At 42.0% G+C, this 20,588-nt stretch overlaps 1 non-coding gene across 1 annotated transcript; it reads left to right on the forward strand.

Annotated features, from left to right (window-relative positions):
* Positions 1-265: 265 nt before the first annotated feature.
* Positions 266-368, forward strand: LOC140496127 (U6 spliceosomal RNA). The gene has a single exon (XR_011964173.1). It is a non-coding gene; the product is annotated as a U6 spliceosomal RNA (small nuclear RNA).
* Positions 369-20,588: the final 20,220 nt, after the last annotated feature.

Below are 20,588 nucleotides of genomic sequence, written 5' to 3' on the forward strand. Positions count from 1 at the left end.
TCTCTCCCAGAGTGAGTAGGAGACAGATGATAAATATGTAAACACGGAATAGAAATTTTCTGACAGTCATGTTGTATATCTTGTCCTACCCATACTGTTTATTTAACAGTGCTGGTGTTAATTAAAAATATTGATTAGACTTTACAAAGCTGTGAAAAAAATGTCATTAACATTTGAACTCATGACTTAAATACAGCAATGCAGACTTATTTTACAGTTACATCAGATAACATGGAACAAACAACAATGGAAATGGAGTGCTCACCTCAGCAACACATAGACTAAAATAAACTGAAACCATACAGAGAAAATTAGCATTGTCCCTGTACAAGGATGACATGTAAATTCATGAAGTTTCTTTTCTCTCTTTCAGATCAGGGAGGGGGAGAGTTACCTGGATGCTGTGTTTCAGGAAGTAGTCATACCCCTTAGATTGACTACCCCAAATTTAGTTAATGGACAGGGATAGAAGAGTATGACTCTCAACAGGCAAGTAGAGGGATCCAGGAGGCAGTACTGAAGGAGTCTCATGTTTGAGCTTATCTAACAGGTTTGAGATTCTTGCTCCCTGTGCAGATAAGAGTGGGACTGGAGCGAAGATGAGCAAACTGACCATAGCACTGTGGTAAAGGGAGCCATTCAAGAAGGTGGAGAAAAAGAGAAATGTAATTGTAAATAGGGATAGTGTAGTTAGGGGAATAGACACTATTGTCTGTGGCCAAGATCAAACATCCTGAAGGCTATGTTTCCTGCCTGGTGCCTGGTTCAGAATGTCTCATCTGGGCTGCAGAGAAACTTCGAGTGCAAGGGGAAAGAACTAATTATAATGGTCCATACATAGGGATACCAACGATATGGGTAGAAAGAGGAAAGAGGTTCTGCTGAGAAATACGAGTAGCTAGGGGCTAAATTAAGAAGCAGAAACAAAACAGTAGTAACTTTGAGAGTACCAGTTGAGCAATAAGCAAATTAGCACAGGGTCAACAATATTAGAGAGGTAAACAGGTGGCTCAGAGATTGGTGTGAGAGAAACAGTTCTGATACCTGGGCACCAGTACAAGGGAAGGTGGGAGCTGTTCCAATGCAACTGAATTCTGGCAAATCATATAACCAGGGATATGGATAGGTCTTGAAACTAAATAGTGTAGAGGGGTGTGGAATTCAGTTGCATGGAAAATTATGAAAAAAGTTAACCGGGGTGGGGGGGTCACAGACTCAGCAGAGGTTATTAAAGTTTCCAGAATGAATAAAAGGGTCAGGAATCTAACTTGGAGCACAGCAGATAAGGGGTCAACTATGAGGAACAGGGCAGTCAACACAGGACTGAGGGCATTGTACTTAAATGCATGCAGGTGATGAAACAAGGTAAAGGAGCTTGTAATATAGATGGTAGTTGGGAGGTACGATGTCGTGGGTATCAGTGTGACTGTAAGGAGGTCAGAGCTTGAAATAAAATATCCAAGGATATGCACCCTATCGAAAGGACAGGCAGAGGGGCAGAGGAGGAGAATATGAAGAAGTGATATGTCAAGTCAGAAGGCATAGAATCTGTGAGGGAATCTGCAAAGAGAATAGACCCTGATGGGAGTTAGTCAATGTGGGGAAGAAGATCTATCAAGAGATAGAGGAGATCTCAGTTATCTGTAAGAATAATAGGGTGGTTATGAGAGGGGATTTTAACTTTCCAAACGTAGACTGGGACTGCCATAGTGTTAAGGGTTTAGATGGAGAGGAATTTGTTAAGTGTGTACAAGAAAATTTTCTGATTCAGTATGTGGATGTACCTACTAGAGAAGGTGCAAAACTTCGGTGTCAGTGGGGGAGCACTTTGGGGCCAGCGACCATAATTCTATTCATTTTAAAATAGTGATGGAAAAGGATAGACATTCTAAATTGGAGGAAGACCAATTTTGATGGTATTAGGCAAGAACTTTCAAAAGTTGACTGGGGGCAGATGTTCACAGGTAAAGGGAAGGCTGAAAAATGGGAAGCCTTCAGAAATGAGATACCGAGAGTCCAGAGAAAGTGTGTTCCTGTTCGGGTGAAAGGAAAGGCTGGTAGGTTTAGGAAATACTGGAAAGACTAGAGAAATTGAGGTTTGTTTAAGAAAAAGAAGGAAGCATATGTCAGGAATGGACAGGAAAGATTGAGAGAATCCTTAGAACAGCATAAAGACAGTAAGGAGTATACTTAAGAAGGAAATCAGGAGGGCAAAAAGGGGACACGAGATAACTTTGGCAAATAGGGTTAAGGATGATCCAAAGGGTTTTTATAAATACATTAAGGAGAAAAGGATAAGAAGGGAGAGAATAGGGCCCCTCAAAGATCAGCAAGACAGCCTTTGTGCGGAGCTGTAAGAGTTGGGGGAGATACTAAATGAGCATTTTGCATTACTGTTTACTGTGGAAAAGGACATGGAAGATATAGAATGTAGGGGATTAGATTGTGATATCTTGAAAAAAGTTCATATTTCAGAGGAGGAGGTGTTGGATGTCTTGAAACACACAAAAGTGGATAAATCCCTAGGACCTGATCAGGTGTACCCTAGAACTCTGTGGGAAACTAGAGGAGTGATTGCTGGGCCTCTTACTGAGATATTTGCATCATTTATAGTCACAGGTGAGGTGCCGGAAGACTGGAGGTTGGGTAACGTGGTGCCACTGTTTAAGAAGAATGGTAAGGACAAGCCAGGGAACTATAGACCAGTGAGCCTGACATCAGTGGTGGGCAAGTTATTGGAGGGAATCCTGAGGGACAGGATTTACATGTATTTGGAACGGCAAGGACTGATTAGGGATAGTCAGCATGGCTTTGTGCGTGGGAAATCATGTCTCACAAACTTGATTGAGTTTTCTGAAGAAGATTGATGAAAGAGGATTGATGAGGGCAGAGTGGTAGATGGATCTATATGGACTTCAGTAAGGCGTTCGACAAGGTTCCCCATGGAAGACTGGTTAGCAAGGTTAGATCTCATGGAATACAGGAAGAACTTGCCATTTGGATACAAAACTGGCTCAAAGGTAGAAGACAAAGGTGGTGGTAGAGGGTTGTTTTTCAGAATGGAGGCCTGTGACCAGTGGAATGCCACAGAAGGATTGGCGCTGGGACCTCTACTTTTCATCTTTTATATAAATGATTTGAATGTGAATATGGGAGGTGTAGTTAGCAACTTTGCAGATGACACAAAAATTGGAGGTGTAATGGACAGCGAAGAAGGTTACCTCAGATTACAACAGGATCTTGATCAGATGAGCCAATGGGCTGAGATGTGGCAGATGGAGTTTAATTCAGATAAATGTGAGGTGCTACATTTTGGGAAAGCAAATCTTTGCAGGACTTATACGCTGAATGATAAAGTCCTAGGGAATGTTGCTGACCAAAGGGACCTTGGAGTGCAGGTTCATAGCTCCTTGAAAGTGGAGTCGCAGGTAGATAGGATAGTGAAAAAGGTGTTTGGTATGCTTTTCTTTATTGAACAGAGTATCAAGTAGAGGAGTTGGGAAGTCATGTTGCAGCTGTACAGGACATTGGTTAGGCCACTTTTGGAATATTGCATGCAATTCTGGTCTCCTTCCTGTCAGGAGGATGTTTTAGATTAGAATAGATTAGATTCCCTATAGTGTGGAAACAGGTCCTTCAGCCCACCAAGTCCACACCGACCCTCCAAAGAGCAACCCACCCAGACCCATTCCCCTGCATGTATCCCTGCGCCTAACACTACTAGCAATTTAGCATGGCCAATTCACCTAACCTGCACATTTTTGGACTGTGGGAGGAAGCCAGAGCACCCAGAGGAAACCCACGCAGACCCGGGGGGAATGTGCAAACTCCCAGGTGTGAAACTTGAAAGGGTTCAGAAAAGATTTACAAGCATGTTGCCAGATTTGAGCGATAGGGAGAGGTTGAATAGTCTGGAGCTGTTTTCCCTGGAGCGTCGGAGGCTGAGGGGTGATCTTAAAAAGAGGTTTACAAAATCATGAGGGGCATGGATAGGGCAGATAGACAAAGTCTTTTCCCTGGGGTGGGGGAGTCCAGAACTAGAGGTCATAGGTTTAGGGTGAGACGGGAAAGATATAAAAGAGACCTAAGGGGTAACGTTTTCACACAGTATGTGTATCAAATGAGCTGCCAGAGGAAGTGGTGGAGGCTGGTACAATTGCAGTATTTAAAAGGCATCTGGATGGATATATGAATAGGAAATACTTAGAGGGATATGGGCCAAGTGCTGGGAAATGGGAATAAATTAGTTTAAGATATTTGGTTGGCATGGACGATTTGGACTGAAGGGTCTGTTTCCATACTGAACATCTCTATGACTCTATGACTCTGCAGTAAAGACACTATAACAATAATCATGGGGCACTTCAATATGTAGGTGGACTGGAAAAATCAGGTTGGTAGCGGAACTCAAGAAAACTAATTCATGGAAAGTCTGTGAGATAGTTTTATTGGAACAGCTTGTGGTTGAGCCCCCTAAGGAACAGTCAGTTCTGGATTTGGTGATTCTTTAATTTTTTAGCGAGCTTACCATCATATTTCATCTTCTGCCCCTTACTTTTTTTTAGTTATCATCTGCTGGATTTTAAAGACATCCCAATCCTCTGGCTTCTCTCTAATCTTTGCCACTTTGTATGCTCTATCTTTTGCTTTAATGCTGTCCCTTGACTTCTTTTGTCAGCTATAGTTGCTACATCACCCTTTTAGTGTGTTCCTTCTTCCTTTGGATAAGTTTCTGCTGTACTTCCTGAATTACCCCCCAAAACACCTGCCATTGCTGCTCCACCATCTTCCCTGCTAGACTTCCCTTCTCTTCCCTGTAGTGGGGGTGTCCAGAATTAGAAGGCATAAATTTAGGGTGAGAGGGAAAGATAAAAAAAGAGACCTAAGTGGCAACTCTTTCATGCAGAAGGTGGTACGTGTACAGAGGAAGTGGTGGAGGCTGGTACAATTGCAACATTTAAAAGGCATTTGGATGGGTATATGAATAGGAAGGGTTTAGAGGGATTTGGGCCGGGTGCTGGCAGGTGGGACTAGATTGGGTTGGGATATCTGGTCGGCATGGACGGGTTGGACCGAAGGGTCTGTTTCCATGCTGTACATCTCTATAACTCTCTGACTCTAAGTGTAGAAATTGGACCACTGCAGAGGCAGTAATAGGGAACAAAGCAATGGCAGAGGAACTGAACAGATACTTTGCATCTGTTTTCACAGTGGAAGACACCAACTGCAGACCAGAGCTTCAAGGGAGTCTGTGGACATCACTGAGGAGAAGGTGCTGGGGAAGCTGCAAGTGAAAATGTGGATAAATCACCCAAATCAGATTGACCATTTCCCAGAGTTCTGAAGATGATACCTTAGGAGATTGTAGAGGCATTGGTGGTGATCGCTCAGGAAACACTTTCAAGAGTCAAGGAGGGTCCCAGAGATCTGTGAAGAGGGGGAGGCAGAAGACACAAAAATATAAGCCAGTTAGCCTAATCCTGGTCATTGGTTGTATTTTAGAGACTATTCTTAAGGATGAGATTGTGGAGTACTTGGAAGTGCAAGGTAAAATAGAGCTGATTCAGCATGGGTTAATCAAAGCTAGTCATGCTTGACAAATCTGTTAAAACCATTTGAGGAGGTAAAAGTAAGTTATCAGTGGATATGATCTATTTAGATTTCCAGAAGGCCTTTGACAAGATGCCACACAGGAGGCTGCTAAATAAAATAAGAGCCCGAGGTGTTTAGGGATGAGGTACTGTATGGATTGAGGATTGCCTGACTGGCAGAAGACAGAAAGTGGGGATAAAAGTTCTTTTTCAGGATGGCAGATGGTGAATAGTGAAGTTCTGTCTGGGATCGTGTTGGGATCACAATTATTCATGTTCTATGTTAGTGACCTGGGAGAAAAGAACTGAGGGCATTGTTGCTAAGTTTGCAGATGACACAAAAATACTTGGAGGGTCAGATAGTATTGGGGAAGCAGGGAAGCCACAGAAGGACTTAGACGGGCTAGGAGAGTGTGCAAAGAAGTGCCAGATGGAATATAATCTGTGAAAGTGCGTGGTTATGCACTTAAGAATAGAGGCATAGACTATTTTCTAAATGAAGGAAAAATTTTGGAAATCTGAAGCACAAAGGGACTTGAGAGCCCTGGTTCAGGATTGTCTTGAGCTTGAAATGCAGGATCAGTTGGCAGTTAGGAAGGCTCATGCAATGTTAGCATTCATATCAAGAGGGCTATAATACAAGAGCAGAGGTGGACTATTGAGGCTGTAGAATGCTCTCCTCAGATTGCATTTGTAATATTGTGAGCAGTTTTGGGCCCTGTATCTAAGGAGACATACACTGGCATTGGAAGGGGTCCACAGGAGGTTTACTACGGGAGGTTTATCAAGTGGTTTTCAAGCACATATCAAATCTCTGTTTCCACCTGACATACCTTCTCTGGGCTTGAACAATAAGATATTATTTTATCAATGTTGATTTTCCTACAGCCATATCATGCCTGGATGATGTAGTGCACCTCTATACATGACCTTATACTTATAGAATCATAGAGTCATAGAGATGTACAGGATGGAAACAGACCCTTCGGTCCAACTCGTCCATGCTGATCAGATATCCCAACCCAATCTAATCCCACCTGCCAGCACCCAACCCATATCCCTCCAAACCCTTCCTATTCATATACCCATCCAAATGCCTCTTAAATGTTGCAATTGTACCAGCCGCCACCACTTCCTCTGGCAGCTCATTCCATACACGTACCACCCTTTGCGTGAAACACGCTCCTTCTTTTGCCCCTCCCCTAAATATGGGAATAGATTGTCTAACTGTCTCAGTATTCCTGTATTAGCCAGTCAAATTACAGGAGGTTTCCTTCTACAATCCTTCTACCTGACTCTTGTTGTCTCTGACATCCTCTATTACTCTTCTCAGCCTAAACGCTTGTTCCTCCTTATCCTCTTCCCTGCAATGATATTGTTTCAACGTGTTTATGAGACCATAAGACAATACGACATTGGGGCAGAAATTAAGCCATTCAGCTCATCGAGTCCATTTAATCATTGCTGATAGGTTTCTCAACCCTAATCTCCTGCTTTCTCCCTGTAACCCTTGATCCCCTTGTCAATCAAGAACCAAACTATCTCCGTCTCAAATATACTCAATGATCTGGCCTCCACAGCCTTCTGTGACAGTGAATTATGTGATATAACTGATTTTCTTTCTATGATCTGTCAGCTAAGTCACTTTACTAACCATTCTAACTTGTTTGTATGGATTACTGAATTTCATTTTCAGAAGTTCACCTTGCAAAGGCATCAATACTATCTGCCACTTGAAATATTCTGGTTGTTGAATGATCTGAGTATGAACGTTCTGTGTCCTCTTTTATTGTCGGCCATGAGAATTTTAAATACCCTTGTACAACTTTGCATGTTGCTCTGAATCTTTTCGGTTTCATGGACATATAATTCAACATTGATTATTTGTCATTTTGTGTGAAGAACCTTTCTTTAATCAATTTTAATAGATTTCTAATCTCATTACCATAAATTTCAAATGGACTGAAACCCAATAGATTCATGTGGGGAATCTCTGGCAACAAACAGAAAGAAATCTAGTGCTGTGTTCTACACCTGTAGGCATCCATGACAATGTATCTTCATCATGTTTTTGAAAGATTAATGGCATATCTCCAAAGCTCCCTGTTTTTACAGATGATATACGGTTGACTGCAATTATTTTAGATCAAAACTTGTACTGATAACCTGCTAAACTTTGGATTTCAAATTAGAATGCTGTTGAGACTGTTGGTAATCTATAATGAGAAAAAAAAACAGACTTTGCCATTACTACTCAAAATATATTCATCTGTAGAGGAAATAAATGTCTGGGAATCAGGTGACTATTTCCATAATTGTAAGGATACACTGATATCCCACTTTCATTTCTGGTAATGGTCCTACACAATCCATTAACACGAGACAGAATGTTTTTTGGAAAACTGGTACACGTATCAAAGGTGCTGGTCTGATTACATGTTGGGATTTTCCAACCATCGAACAAGAAAGGCATGCTTTACAGAACTGAGCTATGTCTTTATGAGATCCTGGCCATATATATAAAAGAAAAATCATCGATGCCTGCATTTTCCGAATTCCTATACAGCCTACTCTAGAAATGTCATGTGCCACTCACAAAGTCTTCTTGCGGTATCTGGGTGGTACCATAATTTGATGAACAGCTATCCATTCTCCATCCCAGGGTGTTTGGGGATGTCTCTACTTCCTCATCAGAATTCCATTTTTAGAATATAGCACTGCTGAACTCCTTTAGCCTCAGTATCAGTGTGAGCTGTTTGTGCCAACTTAATTAATCCTGGATATGCTTCCTGAGCCTCAGTTAAGAAAAACATGCCTAATTTCTGTAATAAAACAAAGAACTGCTGATATGGAAATATGAAACAAAATCCAAAATTGCTGCATCTGTAGAAAGAGAAAGAGTTAACATTTCGAGTTCAGTGACCCTTATTCAGACCCACTCCATCCCATCCCTTGTCATCAAGATTAGTTCGATTTTTTTTCCTGATTCCTGCATCTGTTCTGTCTCCTTAACTACAACTGGACTTTCCATGATATTAGGCAAAACAATAGCTTTCACTCCTGCTAAATCATTTCCCAGGAGTAAATCAACTCTATCCACAGGTAATTTCTTAACCTTACCAATTACCACTAGTCCAGACAACAAGTCATACTCCAATAGGAACTTACACAATGGAACTGGGGTATACCTTCCTCCTAACTCAGTTGCTAACACTTTAATCATCAATTAACGTTCTGGAAGGAACACAAATCCAACTCCAGGAGGGGAGTTTGAGTAACACTTGCATCACTTAGTTTTGTTATAGGCTTGGCTGCACATTTTGAAGAGCAAGAGCTTATCATAATTTTAGACAAATTTTCTTTACATGTCATGTCCACATTATTGACCTTTCCTGACTCACAGCAATGTTTACCTCCAGTTTCTTAGCTGTCGGTACATTTATGGATTGATCCTTTTGAATTCCCTTTACAGTCTCATTCTTATGAACTCAATAAATGCCATTAGTTTCGCTTTCAACTTTCAATGTTCTGAACGAATGTGACTCACTTTATTCCAAAGGATACACATTAGCCTTTGATTTTCACCTCTCCCTCTGTACTTCAATTTCTGATCTGAGGAAGAGACTTTGGAACACTCGCAGTTGTTCATTTATTACTCTGGATACTTGTTGACCTTTCACTCTCCCACGTTTTATTACTCTTATGTGGGTGATGGAAAATGGTTCAGCTTTACAGATTAGTTTGTAATTTTCATCCATTACTGAAAACTGTTTGGCAGTTGCAACAATTTGGTATCAACACAGGTTCCTATTTCGGAAGGTCATGAGCATTTTAAATTTCTCTGCAAGAATAATCTTTCTTTTTATGTGATCTCAGCTTCTAATGCTTATATTAATCTGGCAAAATGACCTTGCGTAAACCTTTGAAGTTTAATATAATGATATGGCCGTGTTTCTTGCTCAAAACATTCTTCTTCAAGATTTTAATTGGGCAGTGACACGATAATGGGGCTCCCTGAGAGTTCCTCTTTGAAAAGCACATGCTCGTGCCCTTTTACAGAACCGTCCAAACAAACTTATCAACAGATTGTTAGGATGATTACTTGCGTGGCATAATTTGGAATCCGTTATTTCTGAAGTAAATGCTTCCCTTAAGCTGGTCCTCAGGCACCTTCCTTTTCTGGATGTTTCTTCCTATTCTATGTTAAGACCAGATGTGTCAATTCTGCAGATCTGTTCTTTGTTAACTGAAAGCAAAGTGTTTAGAGCTCTCTTGTTGGGGCAAATCTATCGCAAGTTAGAACTGTGTAAATAGGTTGCAAAGTTGCGATTCAATAAAAATGTCAGTGGATGTCCAATCCATATTGAGGTTTCTGCTATTCAAGATTTTGCATTGTACCAACTTAGGTCACAGGTCACTGATATACAGTCAGTGTAAATTAAAATGACTCCTTCTACTAGCAAAGAGTTTGAAACTGTATTTTTGCAAGGTTGTTACTTATACAATTCCATGTTTCTATGATATATTACTTAATAGTAGTAAAGCCATCCAGCTTTTACAACTGAGATACATTGGCCTTGTCAGCCTTTTTTGCAATTACGTCAATCAGAAATTCATTTTATCTTGAGAGAACTCACATTCCAATCAAAAGAAATTAGCTGCATTTACTTGGTCATTCATGCTCTTACTAAATGAATTATCCACAGGTGCGAAGCTACTTGGATGCTGCCTGAACTGTTGTGCTCTTCCAGCACCACTAATCCAGAATCTGGTTTCCAGCATCTGCAGTCATTGCTTTTACCTAGGTGCGTAAAGCTGTCTAAACTAAAAGAAAATGACATATGGTGGTGGGAAACAATTCCTTTTTCTGAATTTTCTGCTATCCAAGTTGTTGTCTTGTTAATATTCAATTAGTTTTTCAAATATTTGCTCCCAAGATTTTGGAGTTATCCACCACTGCTACCACGGTGTGAGTTTATCCTGAGCATCGTGTTGCAGAAGAAGTTTTGTGTAGATATTTTATTATTGAAGAAGCTAACAGCCATTTATTCTAACTAAGCATATACATAAATGCTATATTGTTCAGGCACATAGGTGTTTGGGCTAATACAAGGTTTATTTTAATCACTCATGAGATGAGGGCGTTGCTTACTCAGCAAGACTTTATTGCCTATCCCAGACGAGAGTTAAAAGTCAACCACATTGCTGTTGCTTTGGAGTTATACATAGTACAGATTGGGTAAGGATGGTAGTTTCCTTCCCTAAAGCACATTAGTAAATCAGATATGTTTTTATGATAATCAACAATGGTCATCATTAGAATTTTAATTCTAGATTTTCACTGAATTCAAATTCCACCATCTGCCATGGCTGGATTCGAACCTGGGTCCCCAGAATATTACCTAGGTCTCTCGATTAACAATTCATTGATAATATCCAATGAGATATACCTAACATTACAATGCGAAATGGGGGAAGAGATTGCTGCATCTTTGGCGATGATCTTCATGTCCTCACTGTCCACAGAGGTAGTGCCAGATGATTGGAGGGTGGTAAATGTTACTCCCTTGTTCAAGAAAGGAGATAGGAGTAATCCTGGGAATTATAGACCAGCCAGTCTCATGTTGGCGGTGAGCAAAGTATTGAAGAGGATTCTGAGAGACCGGATTTATGATGATTTGGAAAAGCATGGTTTGATTACAAGCAGGCAGCAGTGATGGGCAGGTCATGCCTCACAACCTTATTGAATTCTTTGAGGATGTGACAAACCATGTTGATGAAGGTAGAACAGTGGAAATGATGTATATGGATATTAAAAAGGCATTTGATAAGGTTCCCCATAGTAGGCTCATTCAGAAAGGAGGGAGGCATGGGATACAGGGGGACCTGCCTGTCTGGATACAGAATTGGCTGACCCATGGAAGACAGAGAGTGGTGGTAGATGGAAAGTATTCAGCCTGGAGCCTGGTGAACAGTGGTGTTCCACAGAGATCAGTTCTGGGACCTCTGCTTTTTGTGGTTTTTTTTATAAATGACTTGGATGAGGAAGTGGAAGGATGGGTTAGTAAGTTTGCTGATGACACGGTGGTTGGTGGAGTTGTGGATAGTGTGGAGGGCTGTTGTAGGTTGCAAAGGGACATTGTCAGGATGCAGAACTGGGCTGAGAAGTGGCACGTGGAGTTCAACTTAGATAAATGCAAAGTGATTCATTTTGGAAGGTTGAATTTGATTGCTGAATACAGGGTTAAAGGCAGGAGTCTTTGCAGTCTGGAGGAACAGAGGGATCTTGGGGTCCTCCCCTGTAGAGCCCTGGTTAGACCACACTTGGAATATTGTGTTCAGTTCTTGTTGCCTCATTGCGGGGTGGATGTGGAAGCTTTAGAGAGGGTGCAGAGGAGATTTACCAAGATGCTGTCTGGTCTGGAGGGCATGTTTTATGAAAATATGTTGAGGGAGTGAAGAAGGATGAGAGGTGGCTTGACAGAGGTGTACAAGATGATGAGGGGCATAGATAGATTGGGTAGCAAAAGACATTTTCCCACAGCGGAAATGGCTATCACAAGGGGGCATGATTTTAATGTGATTGGAGGAAGGTTTAGGGGACATTTCAGAGGTATGTTCTTTACGCAGAGTGGTGGGTGTGTGGAATGCATTGCCAGCGGTGGTAGTGGAGTTAAGTACAATAGGGACATTTAAGCGACTCTTGGATAGGCACCTGGATGATAGTAAAATGTAGGCTATGCAGGTGAATTTGATCTTAGAGTAGGATAAAAGGTTGCAACAATATTAAGGGCCGAAGGGCCTGTACTGTGCTAGACTGTCTATGCTCTATGTTCTATGTTCTAAATTTTTTTTTGCTGTGTCCCCTATTTGTCAGCATTAAGAGTGCCAAATTGCCTCAGGATTTTATATCTGTCAATAAGGTTACCTCTTATATTTCTAACCTCTGGATACTTAACCACCCTCTTTAACCAATCATCATATCCTATCATGGCCCTCCTATCCCAGCTACCAGTAAAATTCACCTTAGAGTCATAGATTCATCCAGTCGCACAACCTGGAAACAGACAGCAAAAACAGAAACTGCTGGAAAAGCTCAGCTGATCTGGCAGCATGTGTGAAGAGAAATCAGCATTAATATTTGGGGCCTGGCAACCCTTCCTCAGAAGGAAACAGACTCTTAAGTTCGATACATTCTTGCCGATCAGATGTCCTAATTCCATTTGCCAGCATTTGGCCCATATCCCTCTAAACCCTTCCCATTCATGGACTCATCTAGGATGCTTTTAAATGTTTTCCTTGTACCAGCTTCCACTGCTTCCTCTGACAGCTCATTCCACACACACACCACACTCTGGGTGAAAAATTTGCTTCTTAGGTTCCTTTTAAATCTTTGCCCTCTCACTTTCAATCTATGGCTTTGTACTCCCCTACCCTGAAAAAAAGACCCTGTCTATTTACCCTATCCCTGATTCTATAAATCACAATAAGGTCACCCCTCAGTCTCTGGCCCCCCATGGAAAATAATCCCAGCCGATTCACCTTCTCCCTACAGCTCAAACACATCCAACCCTGGCAACATCCTTGTCAATCTTTTCTGCATCCTTTCAAGTTTCACAACATCCTTCCTACAGCAGGTGACCAGAACTGAATGCAGTATTCCAAAACTTGCCTAACCAATGTCCTGCACAGCCACAACATGCCATCCTAACTCCCATACTCGATGTACTGACCAATAAAAGCAAACATACCAAAAGCCTTCTTCATTACCCTGTCAACCTGTGACTCCATTTTCAAGGAACTATGAACCTGTACTTAATGAGTATTTTGTGTCACTATTAATGGAGGAGTGGGACATGATGGATGCTAAGGTTAGGGTTTAATTATTCTCTGTCAAGTTGGCATAAGGAATGAGGAAGAGTTGGGTATTCTAAAAGACATTAAGATGGACAAGTCCCCAGGTCTGGATGACTTCTTTGTTCCGCAACATGTCCCAGGATCCTACTATTGAGTGTTTAAGCCATAGCCCGATTTGCCTTAGCAAAATGCAACACCTCAAATGTACCTAAATTAAACTTCATCTGCCACTCCCCAGCCCAAAGGTCTATCTGACCAAGGTCCCGCTGTACTCTGAGGTAATCTTTTTCACTGTCACTACACCACAAAGTTTGCTGTTACCTGAAAACTTACAAACATTCCACATAGATTCACATCTAAATCATTTATATAAATGACAAAACACAATAGACCCAGCATACATCTTTGAGGCACGCGCTGATCACAGGTCTCCATTCCGAAAAATAACCCTCTACCACTACCCTCTGTCTCCTACCTTCGAGTCAATTTTGTATCCAAATAGCTAATTCTCCATGAATTCCATGTGATCTAATCTTGCTAACTGATCTACCATGTGGCATCTTGTCAAACACCTTAGTAAAGTCCATACAGACGTCCATCATACTGCCTTCATCAATCCTCTTTATTACGTCTTCAAAAAACTCAATCAAGTTTGTGAGACAGGATTTCTCATGCACAAGGCCATGTTGACTGTCCCTAATCCATCCTTGCCTTTCCAAATGCGTGTAAGTCCTATCCCTCAGAATCTCTTCCACCAAATTACCACCACTAATATCAGCTTCTCCAGACTATAGTTCCTGGCTTTTTCTTACCACCTTTCTTAAATAATAGCACCATATTAGCCACCCACCAGTCTTCCGGCATCTCACCTGTGGCTATTGATTGTACAGATATCTCATCATGGGGCCAGCAATCACTTCCATAAATTCCCGTAGAGTTCTGGAATGCACCAAATCAGGTACTGCAGGTTTATTCACCTTTATGCATTTTAAGGCACCCAGCACCACCTTCTCTGTAATATGGACACTTTTCAAGATATCACGATTTATTTCCCCAAGTGGTCTAGCTTCCAAATCCTTCTCCAAGGTTTCTATGATCTTCTTTAAATGCTTTTAGATCCTTTCTCAAATAGGCTGACCTAAACACCCGTGATGCCCACATGCCGCAATAATTGAAATGTATGCCATCAGGAGAGGGGGGAGATAAAAGGAGTGGAGGAGTTACATTACTGGTCAGAGAGGATATCACAGCTGTGCTGAAGGAGGGCACTATGGAGGACTCGAGCTGTGAGGCAATATGGGCAGAGCTCAGAAATAGGAACGATGCGGTAGATTAGATTCCCTACAATGTGGAAACAGCCCCTTCGGCCCAACTAGTCTACACCAACCCTCTGAAGAGTAACCCATCCAGACCCATCCCCCCTAACTAATGCACCTAACTCTAGGGGCAATTTAGCATGACCAATTCACCTGACCTGCACGTCTTTGGACTGTGGGAGGAAACCGGAGCACCGGGAGGAAACCCACACAGACACCGGGAGAACGTGCAAACTCCACACAGACAGTTGCCTGAGGCTGGAATCGAACACGGGTCCCTGGCACTATGCTAACCACTGAGCCACAATGCCACGATAACTATGTTGAAATTGTACTACAGGCCTCCCAACAGTGTATGTGAGATAGAGGTACAAATACATATACAGATTATAGAAAGCTGTCAGAGCAACAGGGCAGTGGTGACAGGAGATTTTAATTTTCCCAACATTGACTGGGATTCACTGTGTGTTAGAGGTCTAGATGGAGCAGAATTTGTAAGGGGCATCGAGAAGGGTTTTCTAGAGCAGTATGTAAATAGTCAAACTCAGGAAGGGGCCTTACTGGACCTGGTGTTGGGGAATGAGCCCAGCCAGGTGGTTGAAGTTTCAATAGGGGATTACTTTAGGAATAGTGATCACAATTCCGGCAGTTTTGGAATACTCATGGAACAAAGATGAGAGTGGTCCTAAAGGAAGAGCGCTAAATTGGGGGAAGGCCAACTATAGCAAAATTTGGCAGGAGCTGGGGAATGTAGATTGGGAGCAGCTGTTTGAGGGTAAATCTATATTTGATATCTGGGAGGCTTTTAAAGAACGTTTGATGAGAGTGCAGGATAGACATGTCCCTATGAAAATGATGGAGAGAAATGGCAAGATTAGGGAACCATGGATGACAGGTGAAATTGTGAGATGAGCTAAGAGGAAGAAGGAAGCACACATAAATCTATTGTCTATTGTCTATTGTCTATAAAGTCTAGGTGACTGAAGACACACGAAACTTTGGAAGAAAATCAGGAATGTAGGACCTGATTAAGAGGGTTAAAAAGGGTCATGAAATGTTTTTTGTAAATAGGTTTAAGGAAATTCCTAAAGCCTTTTATTCATATATAAGGAGCAAGAGGGTAACTAGGGAAAGGGTTGGCCCACTCAAGGACAAAGGAGGAAAGATAAGCGTGGAGTCAGAGAAAATGGGTGAGATTCTTAGTGAGTACTTTGTGCCGCTATTAATGGAGGAAAGGGACATGATGGATGTTAAGGTTAAGCTTAATTATTCTCGGTCAAGTCAGCATAAGGAGGGAGGAAGTGTTTGGTATTCTAAAAGACATTAAAGTGGACAAGTTCCCAGATCTGGATGGGATCTATCCCAGGTTACTGAGGGAAGTTGGAGAGGAAATAGCTGGGGCCTTAACAGATATCTTTGCAGCAGGTGAGGTCACAAAGGACTGGAGAATTACTAGTGCTGTCTCATTATTTAAGAAGGGTAGCAAGGATAATCCAGGTAATTATAAACTGGTGAGCCTGACGTCAGTGGAGGCTGCTGGAAAAGATACTGAGGGATAGGACCTATTCCCATTTGGAAGAAAATGAGCTTATCAGTGATAGGCAACATGGGAAGGTGATGTCTTACCAACTTAATAGAATTCTTTGAGGAAGTGACAAAGTTGATTGATGAGGGAAGATGTCATATACTTGGACTTCAGTAAGGCATTTGATGGAGTTCCCCATAGTTGGCTGATGGAGAAAGTGAAGTTGCATGGTGTCTAGGGTGTACCAGCTAGATGGGTAGAGAACTGGCTGGGCAGCAGGAGACAGAGAGTAGTAGTGGAAGGGAGTTTCTTAAAATGGAGACCTGTGACCAGTGGTGTTCCACAGGGATCCATGCTGGGACCACTGTTGTTTGTACATAAATGATCTGGAGGAAGGTATAGGTGGTCGGATTAGCAACTTTGCAGATGACACTAAGATTGGTGGAGTAGCAGATAGTGAAAGGGACTGTCAGAGAATGCAGCAGAATATAGATAGAATGGAGAGTTGGACAGAGAAATGGCAGATGGAGTTCAACCTGAGCAAATGTGAGATGAAACATTTTGGAAGATCCAATTCAAGAGCGAACTATACTGTAAAAGGAAAACTCCTGGAGAAGTTTGTTGCATAGAGAGATCTGGGAGTTCAGATCCATTTGTACCCTGAAGGTGGCAACGCAGGTCTATAGAATGGTCAAGAAGGCATACAGCATGCTTTCCTTCATTGGACAAGATATTGAGTATAAGAGTTGGCAGGTCATGTAACAGTTGTATAGGATTTTGGTTTGGACACATTTGGAATACTGTGTACAGTTCTGGTCACCACATTACCAAAAGGATATGGATGCTTTGGAGAGGGTGCAGAAGAGGTTCATCAAGGTGTTGCCTAGTATGGAGGTTGAATGGATTAGGATTATTTTCATTCGAAAGATGAAGCTTGAAGGTGGACCAGATTGAGGTCCATAAAATCATGAGAGGTATAGACAGGGTGGATTGCAAGAAGCATTTTCCCAGAGTCGGGGACTCACTTGGCAGGGGACATGAGTTCAAAGTGAGAGGGGAAAAGTTTAAGGGAAATACACATGGAAAGTTCTTTACACAGAGGGTCATGGGTGCCTGGAATGCATTGCCAGTGGAGGTGGTAGTGGTGGGCATGATAGCGCAACTTAAGATGTATCTGGGCAAGCACCTGAATGGGTCGACAACAAAGCGATGCAGATCCTTAGAAAATAAGTGACAGGTTTAGATAGAGGATATGGATCAGCACTGGCTTGGAGGGCCGAAGGGCCTGTTCCTGTGCTGTAATTTTCTTGGTTCTTTGTTCAAGGCTCAGGCATTTGCAGGTTTAGTTCTAACGATGTTTTGTTTTTGATTAGATTATTTACAGTGTGGAAACAGGTCCTCCGCCCAACAAGTCCAAACCCACCCAGACCCATTCCCCTACATTTACGGGCAATTTAGCATGGCCAATTCACCTGACCTGCACATCTTTGGACTGCAGGAGGAAACCGGAGCACCCGGAGGAAACCCACGCAGACACGGGGAGAATGTGCAAACTCCACACAGCCAGTTGCCTGAGGCAGGAATTGAACCCTGGTCTCTGGCGCTGTGAGGCAGCAGTGCTAACCACTGTGCCACTGCGCCATCCATGTTCTCAGTATCCTTCTCTTGGTCAACTTTCCTTTTCACCTCTCTATTTACAACAATGTATGGAATATTTCTTGTGTCTTCTACAGGGAAGACAGATGTAAAATTTAGTTCAATGCTTCCACTGTTTTCTTATTTTCGATTGTTAATTCCCTCGTGTATTATCTACAACACTGACCCTGACCACGTGTTAAAAATTAATTACTGTAACTCTACCTTCATTTTTATTTGTCTAGCTAGCTTTCTTTCAAACCCTACTCCGTCTCTCCTTGGTTGTTTTTTTCATCACTCTTTGCTCATTTTAAAATTTTGTTCAATTTCTGACCTCCCAGTAACCTTCACAGAAATGTGTGCTTTTTTTTTCAAATGGATGCAGTCTTAAACTTGCTTAGTTAGTCAAGGATGATGCACTCTTCTCCTTGAGTCTTTCCTTTCCAATTCTTTCTTTGCTAAGTGTTATGGAATATCTCATAAAATATCTGGCATTTTCATTTCTGCTGATGTAACACTGAATTTCCCAGTTCATCCAATTTGACGTCATACTGTTTGTAATTGTTATTAATTAAGTTTAAAATGCGAGTCTTGAACTTAGTCTCCCGCAAATTGTAACTAGAAAATTAGTTGGCCCACTCAAGGACAAATGAGGGAAGTTATGTGTGTTGTCCCCTTGTTATGGTTACTGTCAATTGGAATTTCCTTTACTGATTAGTCCTGGTCCTGTACACTTTACCAAGCCTGCTCTCTGGTTGACGCTAGAACGTAATTTGCTTGAATAAATTGTATGTAGACACCTCCTAAACCTCCTGATGAAGGGCTTTTGTCCGAAACGTCGATTTCGCTGCTTGTTGGATGCTGCCTGAACTGCTGTGCTCTTCCAGCACCACTAATCCAGTATTTGGTTTTCAGCATCTGCAGTCATTGTTTTTACCTCCTAAACCTTGCAAGCTGCCTTTGCCAATCTCATTCAGCCAATTTGTTTATAGCTTATAATGTCTTTGATAATTGCAGCGTCTTCTGTATAAACCCCTAATAGATCTTCCTGCATACCATGTCCTGCTGGGTTGTTATTATTCGAAGATTTATATGCCACATCCATAATTGACACCTCTCTGCAAAATGGCGCTGGATATAGTTGACTCCTTGCAACCTCCTGTGTACACATTTAAGTTTCCTATTTCCTACAATCATTCTACACTCTTTAAACTTAACAGCATTTATTTTTGCTGCTGTTACCTATTCTTTACTTATCTATGCTACTTAACTCTGTGATCTGCCTGTATTCCTCGCAAGACAAAGCTTTTCACTGTGCCTTGGTACACGTGACAATAAACTCAATCCAATTCAATCTCTACCCATACTGATTCTTCATATTGAAATTCTGGGATAATCGGGTACAGTGTTAATGTCTGAAAGTCCACATGGAGTTAGTGAGACTTAGTCAGAGCTGGGTAAATCAGGTAACCAGTTAATCAGAGAAATCGCAAGATTCATATTCAAAAATCCCAGCACTCATGGCAAGTGTTGCCTTGTTCCTCATTCTCCACCCTGGCTTTCTCCTATTCCACAGTCTCATTCCATATTATGTTATTCTGAAGACTCCAGTCTGGATGCTGTTACTCCTTGGGCTATATTCCGGATCTTGAGCTATTCCTCAATGCAGACTCCAGACGCTGGAGCAGGATTACACTATTCAACCGCTCGAGGCTGCTTCACCATTCCATAAGAACATGGCTGATCAGACTGTAACCTCAAATCCACTTTCCCACCTTCTCCCCAGGAATCTTTCACCCCCTTTTTTATGAAGAATCCATTCACCTCTGCCTTAAGAATATTCCACCATTATTGAAGGAAGACAACTCCAAAGACTCACAACCTGCTAACAGAGAAAAAAGAAATACCTCAAAAACTGTGTCCTGTTATAGGAATGATATTATTAAGCTGGAGAGGGTTCAGAAGAAAGTTACCAGGCTATTTCCAGGAATGGAGGGTTTGTTTTATAAGGAGAGGCACTGGAGTGTACGAGGTTGAGAGGTAATCTTATAAAATCATGAAGGTGAATGGCAGCTTCTTTCACTTAGGGTAAGGGATTTCAAGACTGGGGGCATATTTTAAAGATGAGAGGAGAAAGATTTAAAAAAAGACACGAGGGCGATTCTTTTACACAGAGTATGCTTCGTGTGTGGAATGAAATTCCAGAGGAAGTCGTTGTGTGCAGGTACAGTTACAACATTTAAAAGGCGTACCTGAATAAGACAGGTTTGGGATATGGGCCAAGTGCAGGCAGGTGGGACTGATTTAGTTTGGGATTATGGTCAAGAAGTGTGGGTCTGGAAAAACACAGCAGGTCATCCGAGGAGCAGGAGAGTCGATGTCTTAGGTATAGCCCTTCATCAGGAATGTGGGGAGTGGGGCGGGGGTGTGGAAAGGGAGTTGAGAGATAAATAGGAGGGTGGAGTGGGGGAAAGGTAGCTGGGAAGGTGATATGTAGATTCAGTGGGGGGTGACTGTGATTGATGGAGAGTGGGGTGGATAGGTGGGAAGGAAGATGGACAGCTAGGACAGCTCAAGAAGGCAGTGGCGAGTTGGAGGGTTGGATCTGGGATGAGGTGGGGGGAGGGGAGATGAGGAAATTGGTGAAGTCAATGTTGATGTCGT

This window comes from Chiloscyllium punctatum, chromosome 25 (assembly GCF_047496795.1).
Source record: "Chiloscyllium punctatum isolate Juve2018m chromosome 25, sChiPun1.3, whole genome shotgun sequence".
NCBI lineage: Eukaryota > Metazoa > Chordata > Chondrichthyes > Orectolobiformes > Hemiscylliidae > Chiloscyllium > Chiloscyllium punctatum.